Below are 25,542 nucleotides of genomic sequence, written 5' to 3' on the forward strand. Positions count from 1 at the left end.
TGTCAGCCCGCGCTTTCTCGTGAGCTGCGTGGGACAGCACAGGGCACGCCGGGGAAGGTCCCTCTGTCACGGGGCAGCGTTCACGCCCACGCCAGCTGCTCACAGGGAGCCACGGGGACTGTTCTCAGTCCTGACCTTCCTTCTGCCCGCTGGGGACGGGAGAACACCAGCACGTTATCTGAGCAGAGGAGGATGCGGGCAGGAAAGGTGGCGGGCATGAGAGCTCTTACCCTTCATTATAGTCTAGTCGAAGGTGGTTTTCAAGAATCACATAGTCCTCTTAGTAGAATGTATGGAAATCTTCCAAACCATGGCAGATTTATGATGTTTATTGTTTTACTTACTGCTCTATAATTTTAATGCTTTGCATTTTTGCTGGGTTTGCAAAACAAGTAATCAAATAACGACTTGGTCATAGCATAATGATATTAATTATTTTATACTTTATGTTTGCAATAAACTCAAGGAAATTGTCTTGGCGACTTATGAAATTTGGCCTGAGAAACTATTAACGTGGTATTTGTTGGGGATCCTTGAGAGGACAAATAAATAACTACCTCTTTTCCCCAAAGAGCAAGGTCATTGAAGTCCCAATAGTATCTTCATTCTACGTAAAGCTAGTATTTCAGAATGAGCCTATAGTTGCGTACAGATGTGTTTCTGAGCGTTGATTCCTGATGTTGGGCCGGTCCTCCCACCGCGTCGGTGTGGACGAGGCCGGGTCACCCGGTCTCTGCCTCCAGTCCTCGGGGAGCGAGGGGTGCAGGGAGGCTGCTGTTACCTGGTGAAGCCCCTCTGCCTCAGAGGCACAGCAGGAGTGGACAGTCAGTGTCTGTCACCGCGGAAGTTTCCTAGGGTTTTCCGTCTTCATCCACTGGGCTTAACTATGGACTCTGCTCAACCAACCTTGCAGCCAGACCCCTGGGGAGGGGAGCAGCAGTGTCCCCGGGTGTCGCGCTGTCTCTGAGGGTGCTCTGTACCCACCATTGCGCACAGAGCGCCTGCTGGGACCCCGCAGGCCTGGGGAATTATACCCGAAGGCTCTCAGACAGGTCATCACACCAACCGGTTAGATAAGCCTCTCCAGGGCCACTGCAGGCAGGCTGAAGGTCACGCCCCAGGACTTCGCCTTCCCAGTGTGTTGGAGCACGCTCCGGGGGGCCTCCGACAGCGCACAGATGCAGGTCCTTCCGGCCATCAGTGCAGCCCCTTCGGAGGGTCCAGTTCCCAGGGAGGAACGAGTGCTGTTCACTCAGCTGCCCTCAAGCCTGCCCTCAGCTTCTGCTGTGAGATGCCCCAGGGAGCCCCTCCGGCTGCAGCAGGCTGGGTGGTGAGAGGAGGGTGGTGAGGGCCCCTCACACCTGCGGGGACAGAGCGTCAGGACCGCCACGGAGGGTGACATTCTGGGGTCACCAGTGGGAGGGCTGTCCCTGCCCTGGGCCTGGAGAGGAGGCAGAGGGCCTCAGACAGTGGGGGAAGGAGCTGTGTGGAGATACCACTTTACACAGACGATGCTGCCAACTCGTGGTGACCGGCAGGAAGGAGCCGGTGAACCCCTAATCCACGTCCCGCTGTCCCGTCGGGCTTTCCGAAGCTCAGACTCGGACTTGGTGGATAGCAGTCAGAGGGCGCAGAGCTCGGGGCTGGTCTGGAAAACCAGGAAGAAAATCTCCAGCTCCTAATTTCAAGTTTTAAAAAAAGCGCAAAGGAAATGAACTCCAAAATCAAAATCTGTTGCCTTGTGTCGTAAAACACCAAAGAAATCTATGCCCAAAATACAATCATTTTAACTTCAGACTCTGCTGACTCTTGGCTCGTGGGATTTCTTGGTGCTTGGGAGAGTCGGAGGTCCCCGAAAAGCTGCAGGCTCGGCTGTCTGCCTCTGCAGCGGGGGTAGGTCCTTCCGGGCCTCAGACGTTGTATCACCTTAATTTGCTCTTCACGAGACCCAGCTCCGGGCACACACAGCAGATTTCAAAACCAACCAACCCCTAGTCCCTAGAACAGTTACACAGGAGGAAATAGTCTCCCCAGGATCTTGTCTCACTAAACACTGTCCGTGAGAGACCACGGTGCAGGCTCAGTGGCATCTGGGTGAGGGCTCAGGCAGGACATGTTCTTGGCTTAGCTAGCATGCCAGTCGGGATGCCAGTTGGTCCAGAATTCATAAACTCAAATGGCAGAAATCAGCAAGAGGTTGATTTTTTCCATCATGCATATACGTAGGGAGAGAAGACCTACCTCTGCGTGTCTCTTCGTCAGGTGTGCCCTGGAGAGGCGCCGTCTTCCGCGGTTCAGAAGTGTCCAGTGGTGACAGTCGTGTTTGAGGCCCTTTCCCCCCGTAGCCAAAGCTCTCGTTCTGTGTGCTGCTCACCTGGGCCCACTGTACCCACCTAGACCTGGAGCCTTTCCAGAGCCACCAGCGCAGGTGGGACCCGGGGTGGCGCCAGGTGCCCTGTGGCCCGTACGCCAGGCTCGGCATGAGAAGACTGTCCCTCACTGCGGACGGGCGCCTGTGTGCTCCAGGTCAGGCCCAGCAGCCCCGTCCTCTGCCTGGTCCTGGTGGGTGTGGCTCTGCCCCCAGAGAAGGAGCCTCTGTCCTCAGCTGCAGTCGCCCTGAGTGGGAAACATTCTGGGCTCAAGGCTCCACGTCTTTCGAACAGAGCAGAACAAACCCTTGTGTGACTAAGCTTCAAGGAGGTCTGATAAAAGTTCCTACCCAGGACCCAGTTAAAAAAAAAGGAAGCTGGGCAGCTGTCGGAGCTGCCCCGGAAGCCCAGCAGCCTGGTGTTCACTGTCCCCGCCGTTCAATTACCCTCTCTGTCCTCGCGGAGACCCTGCTGTCATGCACCAGGCAGCTTCTCCCTCAGAAACAGTGCGGCCTCCTTCCCCAGCAGGGGTACAGCTGCGTCCTGACCTGGAGCTGGAGGAGGGTCACCTCTGGAGGGGAGTTTGGCTCCCGAGAAGGGAGAGGGGAAGGAGCCAACTCTGGTTGCTGGGGCGCCTCCTGCCACTGCTCCCCTCAGTGGCCCAGCTTGGCTTGGGGCTCGGCTGTGCAGGCCCAAGTGCAGACCCTCGATGGACAGCCTTTGCTGCCGGTGCGGGGCCTTCCACTGCCCTGGAGCAGCACTGCAGGCACAGGCTGTCCTCACAGTTCTCCCGGGCAGCGGGCGCCAGGCCTCCGGGCACTGCGAGGGCTCTCCTCCCCTGCCCTCCCTGCCACCCTGCAGGCCGTCTCCCCACTGACCGCTCACAGGGCTGACCCCTCTTGCTCCTGCGCCTCAGGGGACTTGAACTCCCAGCACTGCACACTCCTCCTGCCGTTCTCCACTGCCCAGGACTGAGTGTGGAGGAGGGGTGGCGGTGCGGGGCTGATGGGCACCCTGGCAGGGACCCTCGTCGACGACGGGGAAGTGGGCTGCGCCCAGAGGTAGGGAAGGCAGGGGGGATCCGTCTCCTCTGCTGCGGTGTTTGCTCCTGGCAACTCCGTCGGAATGTGGCTTCGTAGGGCTTTGTCCTTGTGATGGGAACATAAAGCTGATTGGCTCAACCAGGTCAGTAAAAACTAAACGGCTAGCCTTGGCCAGTTTGGCTCAGCGGTTAGGGCGTTGGCCCGCGGACCAGAGAGACCCGGGTTTGGTTCCTGCTAAGGCCACGTACCTCGGTTGCAGTTTGTCCCCGGCCCGGGTTGGAGTTATGTGGGTGGCAGCCAGTTGATGTGTCTCTCTGACATTGACATTTCTCTCTCTCTTTCCTCCTCTCTAAAACAAACAAACAAAACAAACAAAAAACTAAATGGCTATTGTCAAGTTTTTAAATTTCAAATTTCAAGTAACTGCTGTTGTGTGTTACAAAGGCGATGGCCTTCTGGTTCTCCTAAGTGCCTTCTGTTTGGCTAAAGTGGTTCAGGCGCCCAGATAGAAACGATGGCCCCTCCCCTTGTGGTGCGCAGTCCGTGTGCCATGTGCTCGCCAGACACCCAACCTGTGCCCGCCTCTCTGTTCTCTCTGTGATGCTTGTCACCGTCTTGGACCTTGTGGTGCGCAGTCCGTGTGCCATGTGCTTGCCAGACACCCAACCTGTGCCCGCCTCTCTGTTCTCTCTGTGATGCTTGTCACCGTCTTGGACCTTGTGGTGCGCAGTCCGTGTGCCATGTGCTTGCCAGACACCCAACCTGTGCCCGCCTCTCTGTTCTCTCTGTGATGCTTGTCACCGTCTTGGACCTTGTGGTGCGCAGTCCGTGTGCCATGTGCTTGCCAGACACCCAACCTGTGCCCTCCTCTCTGTTCTCTCTGTGATGCTTGTCACCGTCTTGGACCTTGTGGTGCGCAGTCCGTGTGCCATGTGCTTGCCAGACACCCAACCTGTGCCCTCCTCTCTGTTCTCTCTGTGATGCTTGTCACCGTCTTGGACCTTGTGGTGCGCAGTCCGTGTGCCATGTGCTTGCCAGACACCCAACCTGTGCCCGCCTCTCTGTTCTCTCTGTGATGCTTGTCACTACCTTGGACCTATTTAAAGGTTATTACAGTCTTTGTCTTCAATCTCTTTATTATTCCAATCAATTCTCTTTCTACTCTATACCCATATTGCAGTCATTTCCTGCTCAGACACTACTTTCTATCACCTGTAAGAGGAAGTTAAAACTCTGTACCATGATGCGAAATTCTTCTGATTTGATTCCAGCCTCTCCTTTGAGAATTATACCAGAGAAACACCCCTTCTCCACGTCACCTGTTCTTGTCACCAGGGTCACTGGCTATTCCTCATTCTTGCTGGTTGTTCCCTACTCTGTGTGGTTGTGTTTTTCTCTGGGCCCTGCATTTTATTTCTCCTTTTCATTTCCCTGCATCTGATACATTCCTTTATATTTCTTAGAACTTGGCTCAAAATCATATCTTCTGGAAGGACTTCCAAACCCTGGCCGGTGTGGCTCACTGATTAGAGCGTAGGCCTGCACACCAAAGGGTCACGGGTTTGATTCCCAGTCAGAGGCATGTAACTGGGTGGAAGGTTCACTCCCTGGCCCCGGTCAGGGCACATGCAGGGGCATCTAATCAATGTCTCTCTCACATCGATATTTCTTTCTCTTTCTCCTTCTTTCCTTCCCTCTTCCTCCACCCCTTCCTCCTGCCCTTCCACTCTCTAAAAAAATTAGTGGAGCCCTGGCCAGTTTGGCTCAGCGGTTAGAGTGTCGACCTGCGGTCCGGAGAGACCCGGGTTCGGTTCCCGCTAAGGGCACGTACTTCGGTTGCAGTTTGTCCCCGGCCCTGGTTGGTCGTGCGGGTGGCAGCCACTCGATGTGTCCCTTCACATCGATGTTTCTCTCTCTCTCTCCCTTCCTCTCTCTCCCTCCCACTCTATCTGTACAAAAAATGGAAAAATATCCTCGGGTGAGGATAAAAAACAAACAAACAAACAAAAAAATTAGTGGAAAAATATCCTTGGGTGAGGATTAACAATAACAACAAAATAAATAAAAAATAAATAAAAGGACTTCCAAGGTTTCCCAGGCAGAACTAATCATTTGTAATATTTGTTCTTAAAAGATTATCTATATAGGTCTACTAGGATACTTTTAAATTATGTTTTAATTTTTTATCTCATGTGTCTTTATACTTTTTGACTGTAAACTCCAGGTTGGGCATAATAGACACTGAATCTAAGTGAACATTTTGAGAAACCCTGGGAAAGGGTAAACACAATTTAAATACAAATAGTAAGCAAACAGAATAGTATGTAATAAGTAATAGAAACTAAAGTCACGGGACCTTGCTGCAGCCCGATGTTCAGCACCGTGCAGCGGTCCTTCATCACAGGGGCTGTGTGTGGTGACGCTCACGCTGTGTCCTCGCACCTGAGGGTCTCCTGCCATTCGCTCCGCAGGGGGCTCTGGGGCCTCGGGGCATAGTGAAGACTAGGTTCCAGACTGACTGAATAATTCCTGTGCATATTCTTCTTCTTCTCTTTTGCTTTACTGTCAATGCTCTTACTCAGAAGCAAGAAAGATCGATAAATGCAAAGAGAACCTAAATGTACTTGTCGATTCCGAACCAGGCTCTAGGGCAGGTGCCGAGTGTGTGCAGTGGCACACTGTGGGGCACTAGCAGCACGTGAGTGCCTTGGTCTCCCTTGTGCGGGCAGGGAGAAGATGTGTTTCTCCGGGTCTCTGTGTCCTCAGCTGTAAAGTAAAGGAGCTGGACTCGGCTCATTCATTTTTTATTTTTATATTTATTTTTCTTGTCTGGGCTCATTCATTTACTCAGAATGCTTCTGTGCTGGAGATACAAAGATGGGCAGGACAGAGGGTGCTCCTGTCTCCTAGCGGCTGAGGAGACAGGTGCATTTAAAATCCTTTGCTCTCCAGGGTCTTATGGACGTGGTGTGGTGGTGGAAATTCAGTGAGATGGAGAATGAAATGTTATTTGTATCTGCTTTTTAATTCAGAGGCATGTTTTACTGATGTTTATATGATTAAGCGTTATCATTGGAAAACAAGCTTATTTATTTTTCATTTACAGTTGACATATAGTAGCCTATCAGTTTCAGGTGTACAACAGAGTGATTAGACACTTCTATAACCTATGAAGTGGTCTCCGTACGTCTCGTACCCATCGGACACGTAGTTATGGCAATAGTATTGATTATAGTCCATATGCTGTCCCTTACGTCCCCGTGACTGTTGTTATAATTGACAATTTGTACTTCTTAACCCCTTCACCTTTTTCTTCCACAACCCTGCCTCCTTCCCATCTGGCAACTGTCAAAATAGGAAAATAAACTTTAATGGTTGAATTGGGATACATCTGTTGTCACTATTTTGTGTAGTAATTGACTCTTGACTTTGAACGGCAGAAATCCAGTCAATGTATTGACCACACACGGGTCGAGTTCAGGCAGACGTACACACTGTAACTACCAGAGCCCCTTGGAGAGATTCCCTTGGCACACCGCCTCCCTCTCAATTCTCGGTTGCCATCGTTGTCCATGGCCTTGTCTATGGCTTGGCAGTCAGGACAGAGCATTTTTCTATTGCTTCAGATGGTGTGCAGAGGAGAAACTGATTTAAAAATGTGAATTATTTAGCCCACTTTTAAAACGACGATGGATGATGAATAAGGAGGACAAAGAAATAAGCAAACATTCATTGTCTTTGTAGGTCTGACCCACGGAAGGCTTCAGGATACACGGCGTGATATAGACATACACAGAGAAGGTAGTGATTTCAAATCCATATGATAGATGATCCCAATGGTGCAGCAACATTATGTTTCTATAAGTGAGGGTGTGTGTGATACACAGGTCAGTGGTAAGGCAGGTAGCTTTCTGCACATGTTTCCATTCACACACTGGAAACGTGATATTCCTTAGTGTTGCAGAAATGATGTTTTATGCTGTTGACCCATGCATTGTTTTTAGTCTTTGCCAGTAACTTTATGGCTCCCACATGAAGAGCCATGCCTGGTAGCTCGTACTATACTATTTATTCTTTAGAGAAGAGGCCTCTTCTGTTATTGAGGCTGGGCATAGAGGTTTTCTGTCTCCTGGAAGGAGCAGATATAGCAGAGGAGAAGTCTTTGCCAGAGAGAACAGAATGGGATACTCTTCTCTGGACATGTGGCTTTGGGCCAGGAGAGGGGGGTGTGGCAGAGAGATCAGACTTCCATGCCTGCCTTCCCCTCCTCTCTGGAACAGAACCAGCGCATATGGTAGGCAAATCCAGGTGTGCGTGGAAGAACCGGACCCCACCATCGGTTTTAGTGGAAGCAAGCTCAGGGGAGACTGTAGAGCTCAGAGAGGAACTCCAGGTTGACCCTGTCCATGATGGCAAGGGCAGACCTACAGCGTGGTGGAGCACATTGGCCGGGGATGAGCGGAGGCCCAGGTGTAAGACCACAGCTCCACGGTGGAGCGCATTGGCCGGGGATGAGCGGAGGCCCAGGTGTAAGACCGCAGCTCCACGGTGGAGCGCGTTGGCCGGGGATGAGCGGAGGCCCAGGTGTAAGACCGCAGCTCCACGGTGGAGCGCGTTGGCCGGGGATGAGCGGAGGCCCAGGTGTAAGACCGCAGCTCCACGGTGGAGCGCGTTGGCCGGGGATGAGCGGAGGCCCGGGTCTAAGACTGCAGCTCCACGGTGGACACTATTATGATGCTTCCGTTGACTCATCACACAAGAGGAGGCATCATTCAGGAACTAGACCAGTCACATCAGAACAGAAACTAGAAGGGACCCAGACGACACCTTCTGTTCTAACACCACAGGTCCCTAGTATTTTCTGACACTATCTGGGTGGAACCTGGAGCAGGTTAGTGTCCCAGTTACCACCACAACGTACTGAGCCACTCAAACAGTTACTGGAATAAAACCACAAGTGCATTATGCTCTTCGAGGTTTTGGGTGAGGCAGGGTGAGGAAGGTGTCTCCGTACCCTTACCTAGGAACACTGGCTGGCCTTGAGCGAGCTTATACCTGGGGCCAGGATCACAGGACATGACTTCTGTCACCTGTGGGCTGCCTGAGGTTGGCCAAGAAGACCTCAGCTGCCTTCCAACCAGAGCATCTCTGTGGCCTCTACCTGTGGCCTGGTTTTCAAAACATGGATCAGTTCGATTCTTTACAAGGTGGCTCAGGGTCCTTAAAGCAAGCGTCTCAGTGGACACGATGGCAGCTACATGGCTTTTGTGACCTGGCTTTGGAGGTCGTGTAGCATCGAGCTTGTCATACTCTGTTTGTGGCCATCACAAGCTCACCCAGATACGAGGGGAGGGAGCAGGCCTCATTATTTCAACTGTCTAAATCATGTTTGAATTTATGTATACGGCGAGCTAACACTTGATTATAAAATATTTGAAGTATACAAAATAATTAACATACAAAAAGAAGTAAATTATATGTGTATATATGTCATTTAGATATGTACTTTAACTTAAATAGATAAAGCAGGTTTCACGTACTTGGTGTATACAATAACATAAACACTTGTGAGTTCACCATCCAAGTTAAATTGTTTCCCTGAGGTTTTTTTTTTTTTTTTTTTTATTCTCACCCGAGGACATTTTTCCACTTTTTGACTTTTTTTTTTGTTCAGATAGAGTGGGACAGAGAGAGAGAGAGAAACATTATCGTGAAAGGAACACATTGACTGGTTGCCACCCGCACGACCCAACCAGGGCCAGGGACAAGCTGCAACGGAGGTACGCGCCCTCAGCAGGAACCGAACCAAGTCTCTCTGGACCACAGGCTGACGCTCTAACCGCTGAGCCAAACCGGCCAGGGCTCCCTGAGGTTTTATCTTGTTCTTTTATTTGGAACACACCTGTGTCTTCCTTTTGTTGGACTCCGCTGGTGTCTCTGCAGTGGACAAGACAGCCAGTTCTGTCTTGAAGGAGTAGTTCAGGTAGGAGATAGACCTTACCCCTCAACCCCACCCGAGCTCTGGGTGTCGTTCAAGTCTGCTGGAGGGTGCACCCAGCTGTGTTCTTTGTGGTGCTCCTGTAGCTGAGGGTGTGCAGAGACCTGTCTGTGTCCCAAAGGGGGATCTGAGTCAGCGCCTCGGTCAGCTGGTCAGCTGATGAAGCCAGACCCTCAGTGTCAGTGTAGACAGGGCTATGGGATGGCAGGTGTAAGCCTAGCTGGCTACCAGAGCCAGGCCGCTGTGACCCTGGGGGCAGCTCCCAGCCTGGGCCAGACCATGGCACAGCTCCCTTCGAAGACACTGGTGCTCGGGAGTGTACAGACGGAGAGCGGATGCAGAGGTTGCCCACCAGCCTGCATTCCTGGGTCCAGCCAGGGCTGTGTCACCCCTCAGGCCGGATTCTCCCAGACAAGTGAAGGAGCCTCTACAGGGCCTGGGTGCACCTCGATCAGATCCTGGGGTGGGGAGGCCATGCGATGGGCCTCTGGAGACTGTTCTCAGATCACCGGAATTCTGTGGATCTGCGCCCCCTTGGTTTTCATAGCTAATGCGTTTTTGGTTGCTCATCTCTCAGGTACAGGTCTTAGAAGTTGGGGTGCCTGATGGGGGTTCAAACCCTTCACTCTTCAGGGAGAAGCTTGGGGTTTTGAGATCCCTTCCCACTGTCAGACTCTGGGGTGTTCACCGCGCCGGGGGTGGGTTGATAGGCAGATTGTGTCCTAGCCTCTTCCATGTGGCCCCTCCTGTGCCCAGGCAGAGATGCCACTTAGCCAGGTTTAGGTGATTCTCAGAGGAAGCTGTTCCATACACAGCTGTATTCAGTGAGTTTGGGGAAGAGCTGGTTCAGGGCCCCTTCATGTCACCATCTGGACTGGAACTTTGGAGCCCAGTTCTTTCCTTAATTCATGGGTGACATTGGGTAATAGTGGAAGGTGGTGTGACTTGGGTGGTGGGCAAACAGTGCAGTGTGTAGACACTGGATCCCATTCTTGGTGGAGGGTGTCATCACCTTGTAGCTGAGACAGTGGGGTGGAGGCATGTGGGGTGAAGCCGTGGAACACACGTCCTCGAAAGGGAAGGTTGGCACTAAGAGGAATGTGAATTAAACCCCAAGTGACAGACGTGATATTAATGGGAAAGTTTACATTTCATTACTCGGTGGCTGTGGTTCATGGAGATTAGATTTGTTTTCTTTTTCACATATTGTAGTGGAAGATATTTATTTTGTAATTCAATTATTAACCTAATTAATTTGGGTTTAATTTTGAAACTCCTATGTTCTCTGTCAATGACATTTTAATAGCTGGCCCGTAGCTCCAATGTCTAATCTCAATTTCAGCTTTTGAGAACAAACATCTCTCTCTCTATTATAGTCAGACCGTCTCTTGAGTGTCTCTGAATGATGGCTGCCTATTTCTTGGGGTGCTCAAAGTTCTTTACCTTAGGTACCGCTCTCAGTGTCTTTGAAAACGTACATCTCTTCCTACGTGAACACATTCCTTAGATTAAATGCAACTTCTATTCACCTTTGAAAATTATTCATTCCTTATTAGATAGAAGACTGTTTTGGTCACAATTTAGTTATTAAATTAGAAGTTATTTCTATTTCCTGGGCCCTTAGTTTCCTTATGTTAAACAAGAAAAGGATATGCTAGGTGAAATAATTTAAAAATTTCCATCCAATTATATGAATCTATTAGTTTCTGTTATTTTAAGGAGATGATGGAGAATAATAAAGAATCTATATTTGAGTTTTCCATAAATCAATTCTCATGTGCATCTACTTTGTCACACTGATATTTGTCAAGGAAATGTATTAGGAGGTTTTGACTATTTCTTGTCTATGTAACTTTAAATAGGTTTTTGTAGAATCTTGATGAAATTTCTCATTCTAAAGGTAGAAAAAATTTTCTGTATAGTAACAGCACCTCAAGAAATTTTATTGTTTCACTGGTTACATTTAAGTCTTTTATCCATTTTGAGTTTATTCTTGTGTATGGTGTAAGTTGGTATTATAGTGTCCTTTTTTTGCATGTAGCTGTCCAGTTTTCCCAACACCATTTATTGAAGAGACTGTCTTTACTCCACTCTATGCTCTTGCCACCTTTGTCAAATATTAATTGAGCGTAATGTCTTGGGTCAATTTCTGAGTTCTCTGTTCTGTTCCATTGATCTATCTGCCTGTTCTTGTGCCAGTACCAGGCTGTTTTGATTACAGTAGCTTTGTAGTATAACCTGATATCTGGTATCGTGATTCCTCCTACTTTGTTCTTCTTTTTCAAGGTTGCTGTGGCTATTTGGGTTTTTTTTTTGGTTCCATATAAACTTTTGGAGTATTTAATGTTCTAGATCTGTGAAGTATGCCATTGGTACTTTAATAGGGATTGCATTCAATCTATAGATTGCTTTGGGTAGTATGGACATTTTAATGATGTTGATTTTTCCAATCCATGAACATGGTAAATGATTCCACTTTTTTATATCTTCCTCTATTTCTTTTTCTTTTTTGGGGGGTGGGGGGGGGGTAATCACCTTTATTACATGAGCTAAGACAGGAGGGAAGGGAACTTACTTGCCTCTCCGGGCCTTGGTTTCCCTCAGGTAGAGCTCCAGCTCCCTGCCCTCCAGCACACAGCCATGGGCTCGGCCACACTGGCCTGTCTGGAAGTGACGCGTGCAAGGAGCTTGCCTGCTGGAACTGCTCCTCGAGGAGACTGCTGGTGGTGGCATTCTTTTACCTCCCATCATACTTCTTCTGAATTCTCTTTGATCATTTTTTGATTAAAACCTCTTCCTCCCCAGGAGTCAGCTTGGCCGCCTTCTTGCAGCCCAGAGGCAGTGCCTAGCGGGACTCGTACACTGTGGCATGGTGTGCTGCAACAGCACGATGCAGTTCTTCACCAGGGTTTTGGTGAAGACCAGTTTGTTGTTGGATGCATTGTAGACAACATCAGTAATCCTTGTTTTGCACGTACAATACTCTGAGCCCCAGGAGAAGTTGCCCACATCCAGCCTCAAAGCTCTGTACTTCTTGTTGCCTCCCTGCACGTGGACCGTGTGTATGCGGCGGGGTCCAATCTTAGTGTTGGCAGCAGGGCGTCCCAGCTTGTGTTTTCGCTTCTTGTGGTAGGGCTTCCTCTTGCCCCCAGTCTTACGGCGCTTGTGCCAGTTGTCCTGGGAGATGTCCATGGCTTGGCGCTGGCTGGAAAGAGCCTCTATTTCTTTTCTTAGCATCTTGTAGTTTTCAGAGAACAGGTTTTTTGTTTGTTTGTTTGTTTTTTAATTTTTATTTATTTATTTTTTTGTTACAGATGTTTCTCCTTTTTTACCCCATTGGCACCCCCCTCCCCACCCCACCCCTGCCTCGTCCCTGGCTTTGTTGTCCATGTCTATTGGTTATGCATACATGCATGTAAGTTTTGTGGTTTATCTCTTCCCACCCCTCCACACCCTCTTCTGAGTGATGTCAGTCTGTGCCCCATTTCCATGTTTCTGGGTCTACTGTATTCCTCAGACTGTTATGTTCATTATATTCCATTTATAAGTGAGATCATGTGGTATTTGTCTTTTTCTGCTTGGCTTCTTTCACTTAGGATAATACTTTCCAGGTTTCTCCATGTCGTCTCAAAGGATAAGAGATCTTTCTTTCTTACAGCTGCATATACACTCCATTGTGTATATGTACCACTGCTTTTTTATCCATTCATCTACTGATGGACACTTGGGCTGTTTCCAGATCTTAGCTATTGTAAATAGTGCTGCTATGAACATGGGGGTACATATATTCTTCCTGATTGGTGTTTCAGGCTTCTTAGGGTATATTCCCAGCAGTGGGATCACTGGGTCAAATGGCAGTTCAATTTCTAATTTTTTGAGGTAACACCAAAGGGTTTTCCATAGTGGCTGCACCAGTCTGCATTCCCACCAGCAGAGTACTAGAGTCCCTTTTCTCCACACCCTCGCCAACACTTGTTGTTTGATGATTTGTTGATGGCGGCCATTCTGACAGGTGTGAGGTGATACCTCATTGTTGTTTTAATTTGCATCTCTCTGATGATTTGTGAAGTTGAGCATTTCTTCATATGTCTCTTGGCCATTTGTATGTCCTGTTTGGAGAGGTGTCTATTCAGCTCCTCTGCCCATTTTTTAATTGGGTTCTTTGTCTTCCTTTTGTGGAGTTGTATGAGCACTCTCTATATATTGGAAATTAACCCCTTATCTGATATATCATTGGCAATGATGTTCTCCCATACAGTAGGTTGCCTTTCCATTTTGATGATTGTTTCTTTTGCTGTGCAGAAGCTTTTTAGTTTGATGTAGTCCCATGTGTTCATTTTTTCTTCATTTGTGTTGCCTTAGGTGATGTATCAGTGAAAATTCTGCTCCGTATGATGTCTGAAATTTTGTTGCCTACATTTTCTTCTAGAATTTTTATGGATTCACGCGTCACATTTAAGTCTTTTATCCATTTTGAGTTTATTCTTGTGTATGGTGTAAGTTGATGGACTAGTTTCATTTTTTTGCATGTAGCTGTCCAATTTTCCCAACACCATTTATTAAAGAGGCTGTCTTTACTCCACTGTATGCTCTTGCCACCTTTGTCAAATATTAATTGAGCATATTGCCTTGGGTCCATTTCTGGGTTCGCTGTTCTGTTCCACTGGTCTATATGCCTGTTCTTGTACCAGTACCAGGCTGTTTTGATTACAGTCACTTTGTAGTATAACCTGATATCTGGTATTGTGAACCCACCCACTTTGTCCTTCTTTTTCAAAATTGCTGTGGCTATTCGGGGACTTTTTTGGTTCCATATGAACTTTTGAAATATTTGTTCTAGTGTTCTAGTTCTGTGAAATATGTCATTGGTATTTTGATGGGGATTGCATTGAATCTATAGGTTGCTTTGGGTAGTATGGACATTTTAATGATGTTAGTTCGTCCAATCCATGAACAAGGTATGTGCTTCCACTTTTTTATATCTTCCTCTATTTCTTTTTTCAATGTCCTGTAGTTTTCTGCAAGTAGGTCCTTTACTTCTTTGGTTAAGTTTATTCCTAGGTATCGTAATTTTTTTGGAGCGATGGTAAATGGGATTGTTTTTTCAGTTTCTCTTTCTGTGAGTTCATCATTGATGTACAAGAATGCCGTCGATTTCCTGACGTTAATTTTGTATCCTGCTACTTTTCCAAATTCATTTATTAAGTCTAGTAGCTTTTTGGTGGAGTCTTTAGGGTTTTCTATGTATAATATCATGTCATCTGCAAATAATGACAGTTTCACTTCCTCCTTTCCAATTTAGATCCCTTTTATTTGTTTCCTTATGTCTGATTGCTGTGGCTAATACTTCTAGTACTAAGTTAAATAAGAGTGGCGAAAGTGGACATCCCTGTCTTGTTCCTAGAACAGGTTTTTTTTTTTTTTTTTTAATCTCATTGGTTAAATTTATTCCTAGAAATTCTTAAAAAAAATATAGGCAGCAAAATCTCAGACATCACAAGTAGCAGATTTTCCACCAATACATCACCTAGAGCAACAGAAACAAAGGCAAAAATTAATACACCGGACATCAAACTAAAAAGCTTCTGCACAGCAAAAGAAACAAGCATCAAAATGAAGGAGGGAACCCACTATATGGGAGAGCATATTGCCAAGGATACATCAGATAAGGGCTTAATTTCCAAAATATATAGAGTACTCATACAACTCAACAAAAGGAAGACAAAGAACCCAATTAAAAAATGGGCAGAGGACCTAAAGAGACACCTCTTCAGACAGGACATACAAATCACCAAGAGATATATGAAAAAATGGTCAATGTCACTAATCATCAGAGAGATGCAAATTAAAACAACAATGAGGTATCACCTCACACCTGTCAGAATGGCCACCATCAACAAATCATCAAACAACAAGTGCTGGCGAGGGTGTGGAGAAAAGGGGACTCTAATACACTGCTGGTGGGAATGCAGACTGGTGCAGCCACTATGGAAAACCCTTTGGTGTTACCTCAAAAAGTTAAAAATTAAACTGCCATTTGATCCAGTGATCCCACTTCTAGGAATATACCCTAAGAAGCCTGAAGCACCAATCAGAAAGAATATAGGTACCCCCATGTTCATAGCAGCACTATTTACTGCTAAGCTAATTGCTAAGATCTGGAAACAACTCAAGTGTCCATCAGTAGATGAGTAGATAAAAAGCTGTGGTACATCTACACGATGGAATACTATGCAGCTGTAAGAAAGAAAGATCTCTTATCTTTTGAGAGAACATGGAGGGACCTGGAGAGTATTATACTAAGCGAACTAAGCCAGTCAGAGAAAGACAAGTACCACATGATCCCACTTATTTGTAGAACAAAATGAACAAAATACGCTGACAATCAAAATAGATCCAGAGACATGGAAGTAGGGTACAGACTGACAAACTTCAGAGGATGAGGTGGGGAGAGATAAACCAAAGAACTAATATGCATGGATGCACAACCAATGGACACAGACCACAGAGCAGTGAAGGCAGTATGTGGGGGCGTTGGGGGGAAGCGGGAGTGGGGAGAAGGGAGTCAATGGGGGAAAAAGGAGGGACATCTGTAATACTTTCAACAAGGAAGATACATTTTAAAAAGTAACAGCACTTTATATGCACAGAAATACTGCAGACAAATGAATGTGAAATCAAATCACCCTTGAACTTCAGGCATATGAGCTAAATTTAATTTTGTGGCAAGATACAAATGCCTCATTTCTATTCATGTGGGATATTGGAAAACCTAGTGGAGATGCAGACTGCTTTGAGAGAAAGTTGTCAATTTAACTGCAGTAACCGAGAAACATGCTGATGATTACGGAAAGAAAAGAAAAACCTCACTGTGATAATTGTGAGAGGTAATATTCTTGTTTTTGAAACTGGCATCTAAATATTTGGCTTTTTCAGATTGAGAGTATATCATCTCCAATTGTGCCAAATATTCTGTGATAACATTTGAGGCTTTAGTTAATATTAAATTACATAAACCATTAGCTGAGCGTGGCTGAGGTACATTTTGGAAACAACTAACCAACGATAATCATTTCTATGGGGTAAAGAGTGGATGAGGATGTGCAGTGTTTTTTTTTTAACAGAATTTTATGAATGGTAGTTTGTATATATTTTAGCAGTTTCCCCATAAAACATCATTGTGTCTGGCCGGTGTGGCTCAGTGGTTGAGCGTCGACCCTGCACCAAGAGGTCGCTGGTTCGATTCCCAGTCAGGGCACATGCCCAGGTTGTGGCCTAATCCCCAGTGGGGGGCATGCAGGAGGTGGCCAGTCGATGTTCTTTCTGATCGATGTTTCTATCTCTCTTTCCTTCTCATTTCCTCTCTCTCTAAAAATCAATAAAAGAAAAAAAAATATTGCATGTAAAACCGTAATTTATGATGGATTTAAAAATTGACTAAGTGGTTCTCTTGGCCTTTCTTTCTTCACCCATGAGGCTCCTTATACACCCTCGAACCCTGGGCTCTGGAAGAGCAGTTTGAAAATCAATACCTTCTTGTATAAAGTAATTCTATATTAGTATGTAAATGGTAACATTGACTCATTACAACATGACCAATATTTGAGAAAGACAGACACTGTGTATGGACTTTTCTTCTTTTATGTATCCAAACTCCAAATGCTTGTTTTCTTACTCGCAGATGTTAAATTTTACGTCTTGAAGAGAACGGCCTTGGAAGAAAGGCAGTGCAGGGTAAACGGGGTCCCAGACCACCCAGCACTAAGCGATCGCCCGGGGCCCCTGTGGCCGTGCGGCGGGCTCCCTGCGGCGGATGAGGGGGCTGCTCCCAGGTACATGCTGCCAGCAGGCCACAGCACCGGCCGTCCGCACAGCAGGAAACATGCTTGTTTGGGCTGTTTTCATGGACTCCTCTCACTTGGAAAGATTTAAAATGAGTGGACTGTCAGATCTGGATGCTTCTCTAGATGTGAGTGAATGTTCGGGTTTCCTAGGCGGCAGCGTGGCTGGGACCCCCTCCGTGTGCTTTGTGGTGTTTGTGAAAGGTGTTCGTTCTCCACCGAGCATCTTCCAGGGACACAGCCGACGAACACTGCCTACTGTCTTGCCACCTGCCTTCCTGTCTTCCCCGGGTTTCTGGCGTCCTCAGTCAGGACACGGTACCATCTCTCCTGAGCATGGAATCTCCAAGTGCCTTGCCTTTTCCTCATCCCACATCCCCTGGTGGTCGGCAAATCGAGAAGTTACATCCCCTGACCCGTGAAACCATGGCTGTCTTAACCAGGACTGTCGTGTCCTGGAGTCAGATGGGATCATCCGGGCAGGAAACGGGCGAAGCCTCAGCTTGTGTTTTTCTAAACGTGGAGACACAGTGTCATCAGATGCCTGTGATGGCAGCCTCGCCCTGGTGATGGACATCACACCTCCTTGACCCCTTTCAAAGTGACTGGATGTCACTGGAAGTATCCCAGCCCCGGAGAATTCTCATGACACCTGTGTTTGTGAGCCAGGCGTGCGGTCGTCATGCTGGGAGCTGCAGGGAGGAACCACGCGTGTTCTCTCACTTTAAGGACTTAACTTTGAGAGGGTGAGAACCAGAGTCCTGAGCTCACATCTCTCTTCTGTCACTAGATGTGCAACTGGGCGCAAGTTCCTTAATGTATGTATCCCTCGGTTTCCGTATGTCTTACGTGAGGATTATGGCAGTCACCGCCCATGAGGGTGTGGGATTTAATGAGTCAATGTGTGAAACACCTGTGCCTGACTCGCAGCCACGCTGACCACATGGTGGGCACAGGGTGAACTGTTGCCGTTAGTTGGCCGGACTCTCGTTTGTCTGTCAGATCTCACTTCTCCATGCAATATGTACCTGGGACTCAGTGAGTTGAGCCCCGAAAGCAGTCCTGCAGAAATGCCTCTCCTGGTGTTTATGTGCACTGATCGCTATACGTGTATGTGCGTGTGTGTGTGCATGTGTCCTGTCAGGCCCGTGGTCCAGGTTTGCATGGCCATGTGTGGAGACGGGCGGACCTGTGCCCTAACAGAGATTCGAGGTGCCGGGCAAGAGGTGATGGTCAGATGCCGAGAGGAGTTTGTGAGCAGCAACCCAGCGCCCTGTGAGGGCTGCAGAACCTTCTGACGGCCGACTTCATCGATGCTCCACGGTGTATCACTTGTGTCTGCTCATGTAGTTCAGGTAAATCCATACCCTTCTAACACTGGGCACTGGAACACAGAAACCCACTTCGCAGGTGCAGGCTCCAGAGAGGAAATCTGAGAAGGAGTTTTCCAGGCCTGAGTGGGCGCCCCGAGTCAGGGCCTGATGTCCAGGGTCTGGGAAGCTCCAGTGTGGAGGCCCCCCTGGACCTGGGCTGAGTGGCCTGGACCCCCCCCTTCCTGGCCCTGGGGAAAGTGGGGAGGGTCATTTCTGATGAGTGGGCAATCCCAGCTGCAGACACCCCATTCTGTTGAGGCTCAGCCCGTTGGCGGCTTCCTCTCCCATGGCCTCCCAAGAACATGTCCCTGTCCGAGCAGAATCGGGATCCCCGGTGCTTGTCTGCAGGCCTGTCCCACAGTGTGTGTCTCATGCTCATTCCCCTAGTAGCCAGACAGAGGGCCTCAACTACGTCAACAAACAGATTTTCATTCTTCGCAACAGTTACATAGGCACTCTCAGGAACACTGAACCAGGGCACACGGATTAGCCAACACTCAACCAGGGAACACGGATGAGTGAACACTGAACCAGGGGACGTGAGTTCGCAAATACTGAACCAGGTCCAGGAATGAGCGAATACTGAATCATCTTTCCCGGGGAGTAGAGGTTAGTGCCTGGGAGCCTTTGGTCACAACATTTTCGTCAACCAATCAGTCCATAACCTTGTTCAATGTGTGTTTCTGTTTAAAAACCTCGTTTAATGTTGTTTTTGATTCATTCACATGAACTCACAGCCAATAGCAGTGACTCCCGCCTCAACGAAGCTCCTCCAACATGGCTTTTTCTGTAGGACGCAGCACAGCTCCCTGAGCCTGGGAACATAGGCAGTTTAAGGGCAAAATCGCCAACAGAAAGGACAATGATGTGACAAGCACAGCACCGACTACGTTGAAAAGGACGTGTCTGTATTCTCAGGACTAAACAAGAAGGCATAGTGCCCTCGTTTGACTTCCACTGGGCATGCTCATGGCTGACCAATTTTCCACCTCTCTGCCTAGGCCCATGTTCAAGAGTTACAGGAAGGCACCATGTGTATGGATTCCTGGGGCTGCAAATACATTTTGGCGAGGAGGCAAATGTGCAGATGTGGAATCTGAAAGTGATGAGGATTGACTATACTCCTCAGGCTGGGTCACATCGGTGGCTACACTTTTTTTTTTTTAAATTCTCATCCGAAGATATTTTCCATTGGTCTTTTTAGGTAGAGTGGGATAGGGGAAGGAGGAGAGAGAGAGACATTGATTGGTTGTCTCCTGCAGACCCAGACTGGGGCCAAGGATCAAACACACAACCAAGGTCCGCGGGTGCCCTTGATAAGGAATTGAGCCCTTCACTCTGATCGTGGGCTGATGCTCTAACCGCCGAGCTTCACCAGCCAGGGCCACAGGGTTACTTTGAGTCATGAAACTGCTTTGGAAGGAGCCTGCGCCCGAGTCCTGAGTGTCACCATGGCATTGGCCTATTTTCACCAGTGGCCGGAACAACATCTGCAGAAATTCTCACACAGACTGACACCTGCCTCATTTAAAAAAGAAATTAAACCCCAATTCCATAACTTAAATTACCTGCCCCTCCCAGACTAATAAATCTTGGCTATTGAATGGCCCAGAATTGGGACAGAGGCCTTTTCTTTCTTTTTCCTGCCATGCACTGGCCTGGTGGCATCACGGACGTGGCCAGCTGGTCTGGGAGACTCCCCCAGCGGCTCCTAGGCGGGAGATATAAAAGGCAGAACAAGACACTGAGGACAGGCATGCCGGGTAACTGTGTTTTGGGCAATTGCAAGGACCCTTTGGAATGCCCCCCAAATAACTGGGGACATTTTTTGGGTGCCATTGTTGGTAATTAACCTTGTGGAGAATTGTGCCATGATGATTTAAAAAAAATTTTTTTTTTAAACTCATCTTTATTGTTGAATGTATTGCAGATGTTTATTTTTTTCCCCATTGACCCCCTCCTCCCAATCCCACCCCCTCCTGCCTCCATTGGTGGTGCACATATGCATAGAAGTTCTTTGGTTTATCTCATCCCACCCTCCCTCCCCCCTTCCCTTTGAGGTTCATCAGTCTAACAACCAATTTGTACTTCTTAAATCCTTCATCATTTTTACCCATCCCCCCAGCCTCCACTCATCTGGCAAGCAACAAAAAGTTCTCTGTATCTATGAGTCTGTTTCTGTTCTGCTTGCTCATTTTGTTTGTAGATTCAATTGTTGATAGATATATATTAATTGCCATTTTATTGTTCATATTTTTTTTCTTCTCCTTCAAGAAGACCCTTCAACATTTCATATAATACAGGTTTGGTGATGATGAACTCCTTTAGCTTTTTCTTGTCTAGGAAACTCTTTATATGACCATTGATTCTAAATGATAGCTTTGCAGGATGGAGTAATATTGGTTGTAGGTCATTGCTTTTCATCACCTTGAATATCTCTTGCCACTTCTTTCTGGCCTGCAAAGTTTCATTTGAGAAATCAGCTGACAGTCTTAGGGGAGCTCTTTTGTAGGTAACTAACTGCTTTTCTCTCACTACTTTTAAGATTCTCCCTTTGTCTTTAACCTTTGGCATTTTGATGATGATGTGTCTTGGTGTGGGCCACTTTGAGTTCATCTTCTTTGGGACTCTCTGTGCTTCCTGGACTCGTATGTCTGTTTCCTTCACCAAGTTAGAGAAGTTTCCTGTCATTACTGTTTCAAATAGTTTTTCAATTTCTTGCTCTCTCTCTTCTCCTTCAGGCACCCCTATGATGTGAATGTTGGCATGCTTGAATTTGTCCCAGAGGCTCCTTACACTATTCTCATTTTTGGGGGTTCTTTTTTCTTTTTGCTGTTCTGGTTGGGTGTTTTCTGCTTCCTTATATTCCAAATTGATGGTTTGCTTCTTGGCTTACCTGTAAATTATTCCCTGTAAATTATTCTTTATTTCAGTTAGTGCATCCTTAATTTCTGACTGGTCCTTTTTTATGTTGTTGATGTTCTCAGTAAGTCCCTTGAATGTCTCACCAGGTTCCCTGAGCAACCTTATAACCTGTGTGAACTCTGCATCTGTTAGATAGCTTATCTCCATTTCATTTAGTTCTTTTCTTGGAGTTTCATTCTGTTCTTTCATTTGGGACATGTTACTTTGTCTCCTCATTTTGGCTGCTTCTCTGTGATTGTTTCTATGTATTAGGTAGAGTTGCTATGTTTCCTAAGATTCATAGGGTGGCCTATTATAGTAGGTGTCCTGTAGGGTCCAGTGGTATAGTCTCCCTGATCACCCCAGCTAGGCCCTCGAGGTGCACCCCTAGTGTGGAATTTATACCCTTTTGTTATAATTGAATGTTGATTGCTGTTGGCATGTCAATGGGGGGGATTTACTCAGGCTGATCACCTGCAAGGACTGGCTGTACCCACTGACCACTGACCTCTGACTACCTTGGAGGATCAGCTGTGTAGGGCCCACCACACAGAGCAAGACTTACTTCAGCAGGGCTCTGGTACCCACTGAGTCCACTCACTGAGTGTGTCACTTGTGGAGGTGCTTGGGTGGTGGTGCTTCTATGTGGTCTGAAGCTGTCCACGGGGTGTGCTGGCTCTGGGGCCAGGTCAGCCTCTGCCTGTGTCCTACCCGGGGTCACCAGGCATAAGCTAGAAAGTGATCTGTAGACAGTTGCTTCTTGTGCTGTACTTGGAGGTGCCCAGGAAAAGCCCAGTCGTGAACCAAGTTTGGCTGCTTCTAGTGCCAGGCCTGGGGCCACTTAGCGAGAGGTATGGGGCTGGCTGAGACCAGATGCTGCTTGTTGAGAGAATTTAGGAAACTCTGAAGCAGGATCCCAGACAATCCTATGGTAAAGCTACTGGAAACGACTTGGGTGGGCCTGAAAGTTGGGTGGGGTGGGCCCTCAGGGAGTAACCAGGGCGGGGCTACCAGTGTGAGCCAGGTTGCTGGAGGCCCAGCTGTGGTGGCGTCTGCCGCCCCAGGGAAGGGCTCAGCAAAGGCCTCCACCAGCACTTCTGCCCAGGAGAAAGCCACCTCTCCAGCCCTTGTCTGGAGGCCATACAGCTCAGTTCTTCCCTGTATGTCTCTGTTGCCTCCTCAAGCTGCCCCCCATCTTAGCTCAGAGGGAGCAAGTCTGAGTAAGTGCGTATGCGGGTCCTTTAAGAGGAGCTGCCTGGGGCTCCAGCCACCTCAGCCTCCCCGAGCCTCAGTTCCCGCTGGATTTACAGCCAGAAGTGATGGGGACTCTCTTCCTGGCACTAGAACCCTGAGCTGGGGGCCTGGTGTGGGACGGGGACCCCTCAGTCCTCAGGGAGGACCTTCCCAGCCAAGGTGTCCCCCTGAGTTTTATCTGTCACATGTGGGTGTCCGCCTTTGCCCTCCTACCAGTCTCCATGTGGCTTCTTCTTGAATTTTGTAGCTGTAGGACTTCCCTTCAGCTCGATTTCAGGCAGTTCTGAAGGATGGTTATGTTGTAGTTTCGCTGTAGCTTTGATGTGGTTGTGGAGGAGGCGATGCCGCAGTTACCTGCCCGCTGTCCTGACCGGAAGCCGATCTGTGCCATGATCATTTAAACTTGAAGAGGAAACATGACCTAGTTTTGTAGGCCTGCCTGTGAGTTTCTGGTTACTTGGATTACAAAATTCTGACTCAAATACCATGGGAGTGTGTATAATAAAATATTCATCACGTATTGAATACCTACTGTGCGCCATGCACACCGCAAACTGGTTTACATGCATTTTTTTATTTGTAATAATAGGAATTACTAGTTCCATTTGATAGATGAGAAAATGCAGGTTAGAGAAATTAATTTAAGCTTGAAGGTTAAACAAGACGTCAGAACGAGGCCTGTGTGGCTGGAGGCCGTGTTCCTTCTGTTGACCGCGTGTGCTCACATCCGTATGTCCAGGAGCCGTCGCGCGCAGTGCGGGAACAGTGGTGGACAGCTCTCAGCTGTGGGAAGACGCGGCCATGTGGTGGTACCTCTGCAGTGCCCCACGCCGAGAAGGGGACTGTGCCGCACCCCTGACAGGAGTGCGTGTCCCTCACTTTCAACAGGGGTGCCGAGGGGGCCGGCGGCCTGGGGATGATAGTCCTGACCTGAGAAAACTGTAGCACCTTTTCAAAAATGGTTTCGGCTCTGGCCGGTTTGGCTCAGCGGTTAGAGCGTCGGCCTGCGGTCCAGAGAGACCCAGGTTCGGTTCCCACTAAGGGCATGTACCTCAGTAACAGTTTGTCCCCGGCCCTTGTTGGGGTTGTGTGCGTGGTGACCACTCAGTGTGTCTCTCTCACGTCGATGTCTGTCTCTCTCTCTCTTCCTCCCTCTATCCCTCCTGCTCGGTCTGAAGATAGACGCAAAAATGTCCTCGGGTGAAGATAAAAAAAAAACGTTTCAAATTTAATTTTTTAATTGAGGTATAGTAGACATCAGCTTTTGTTTCTGGTGTACTATATCACGGTGTGCTATTTGTATGTACTGAAAATGCTCACCACCACAGTGGGCCAGTTTCCCTCTGTCCCCACACGTAGCTCCAGACTTTGCTCCTTGTGATGAGAACCTCCAGGATCCTCTCCCAGCTACTTCCAAATCTGCGGATAGATCATACCGGCGGTCGCCGCGCTGCGCCTTGCACGGTGCCTTTCCATCAAGACTTGCCTTTAAAAAAGTATTGACATTTAAAAAACGTACTGAATTTATTTTGTGACTCATTGAGCTTGAGAAAAATCATTTGAATTTCAATCACCCCCAATATTGGTACATAGTTAAAAATCAAGCGGTTTAAGAGTGGATGACAAAGTATCGCTGTTTCCTACCCCCTCCGTCTCCCCACCTCGATCCTGCCCCGAGGGAAGCTGTTCCACCAGCCTCCGTTTCCTGATGGCAGAACCGCTGGGCTTCTGCTCACCTGCGTAGAGGCCACCTGCTTCCTTCCGTAGGACTTCTGTTCCCGCCTGCCGTCAGCGTTCTGTCGCTGCTGCTGGACTTCACTCTCAAGATGTACATCGGTACATTCAGGTCTTTCTTAAAACCAGATCATGTTTATTGATCGTGTATATAATTTTTCTCCTGTTACTTTTTCCTTCTGAAATTTCATGTTTCACGAAAACCCCTTTTCTGTGAATTCTGCTTGTAACCAGTAGTAAATGAGTACTTAACATTTTATTGCTGTTTCTAGAATGTAAATACTGAAGTCCCAAAGGTATGTGTAAAAAGTGTTTCCGAGATCATGAAAGAGATCATATACATGTGAAATGACTAACATTTCAAGTCCTTTTGCATTTGTATACTGTGATTATGTGAAATGTGTATTAACACAAGCTACTATGTTGGTGTGCCTGGCACTGTTCCAGGTGCTTGTACTAACTTACTTAACTAAGAGAGCCACATTCTAAGGTACATATTATTATCACCCTTATTTTATGGATGAAGAAACAGAGGGACATATGTATTAAATGCATGTCTGATGTTCAGCAGTGGAACCGGGGTTCTGACTCAGGCTCTTGGTTTACAGAGTTGAGTATCTACGTAGATTCCCTTGGTGGGCAGCCTCCAACACTAGCCAGCTCCTTGGAAGCCCTGAACTTCAGGTGGAAGTGTGGCCTTGCTGTGTGACAGCGATGTGCTCGTCTGCCCAGGCCTCCCTGTGCGGACCGCACTCCTCCCATCGCCGCAGGAGGCAGGTGGTAAGTACTCGTGTGGAGGTGGGTGGTGCCTTGGAAACACTCCAGGAGGCCTTGCTCTCGCCTCGCCTTCCCTGGAGAGAGAGTGTAATTCCGGAAATTCTGTGGGCAGTTGTGACACGGACAGAATTTAAGGATTTCAATACGACTCAGTTGATGGAAGGAGAGGAGCCAGAAAATCAGTTAAACACTCTCCCTTTGGTAAATGATTTGTCATAGGATTCTATTTAACAATTCCTTTCAAGCAGA

General features: G+C 47.8%; 1 long non-coding RNA gene and 1 pseudogene across 5 annotated transcripts; one reads left to right on the top strand and one right to left on the bottom strand.

Moving 5' to 3' along the window:
- Positions 1-11,981: 11,981 nt before the first annotated feature.
- Positions 11,982-12,602, bottom strand: LOC118631574 (annotated as a pseudogene).
- A 4,646-nt stretch (positions 12,603-17,248) lies between these two features.
- LOC118631575 lies at positions 17,249-25,290 on the top strand. Of its 5 annotated transcripts, none has more exons than XR_004959860.1 (4): positions 17,249-18,069; positions 18,455-18,606; positions 19,069-19,233; positions 25,125-25,290. It is a non-coding gene; the product is annotated as an uncharacterized LOC118631575 (long non-coding RNA). The 5 variants fall into 5 exon arrangements; XR_004959859.1 differs by having other exon boundaries at positions 17,249-17,997; positions 18,396-18,606; XR_004959858.1 differs by having other exon boundaries at positions 17,249-17,997.
- Positions 25,291-25,542: the final 252 nt, after the last annotated feature.

Source organism: Molossus molossus, unplaced genomic scaffold, assembly GCF_014108415.1.
Source record: "Molossus molossus isolate mMolMol1 unplaced genomic scaffold, mMolMol1.p scaffold_m16_p_16, whole genome shotgun sequence".
In the NCBI taxonomy this organism is placed as follows: Eukaryota; Metazoa; Chordata; class Mammalia; order Chiroptera; family Molossidae; genus Molossus; species Molossus molossus.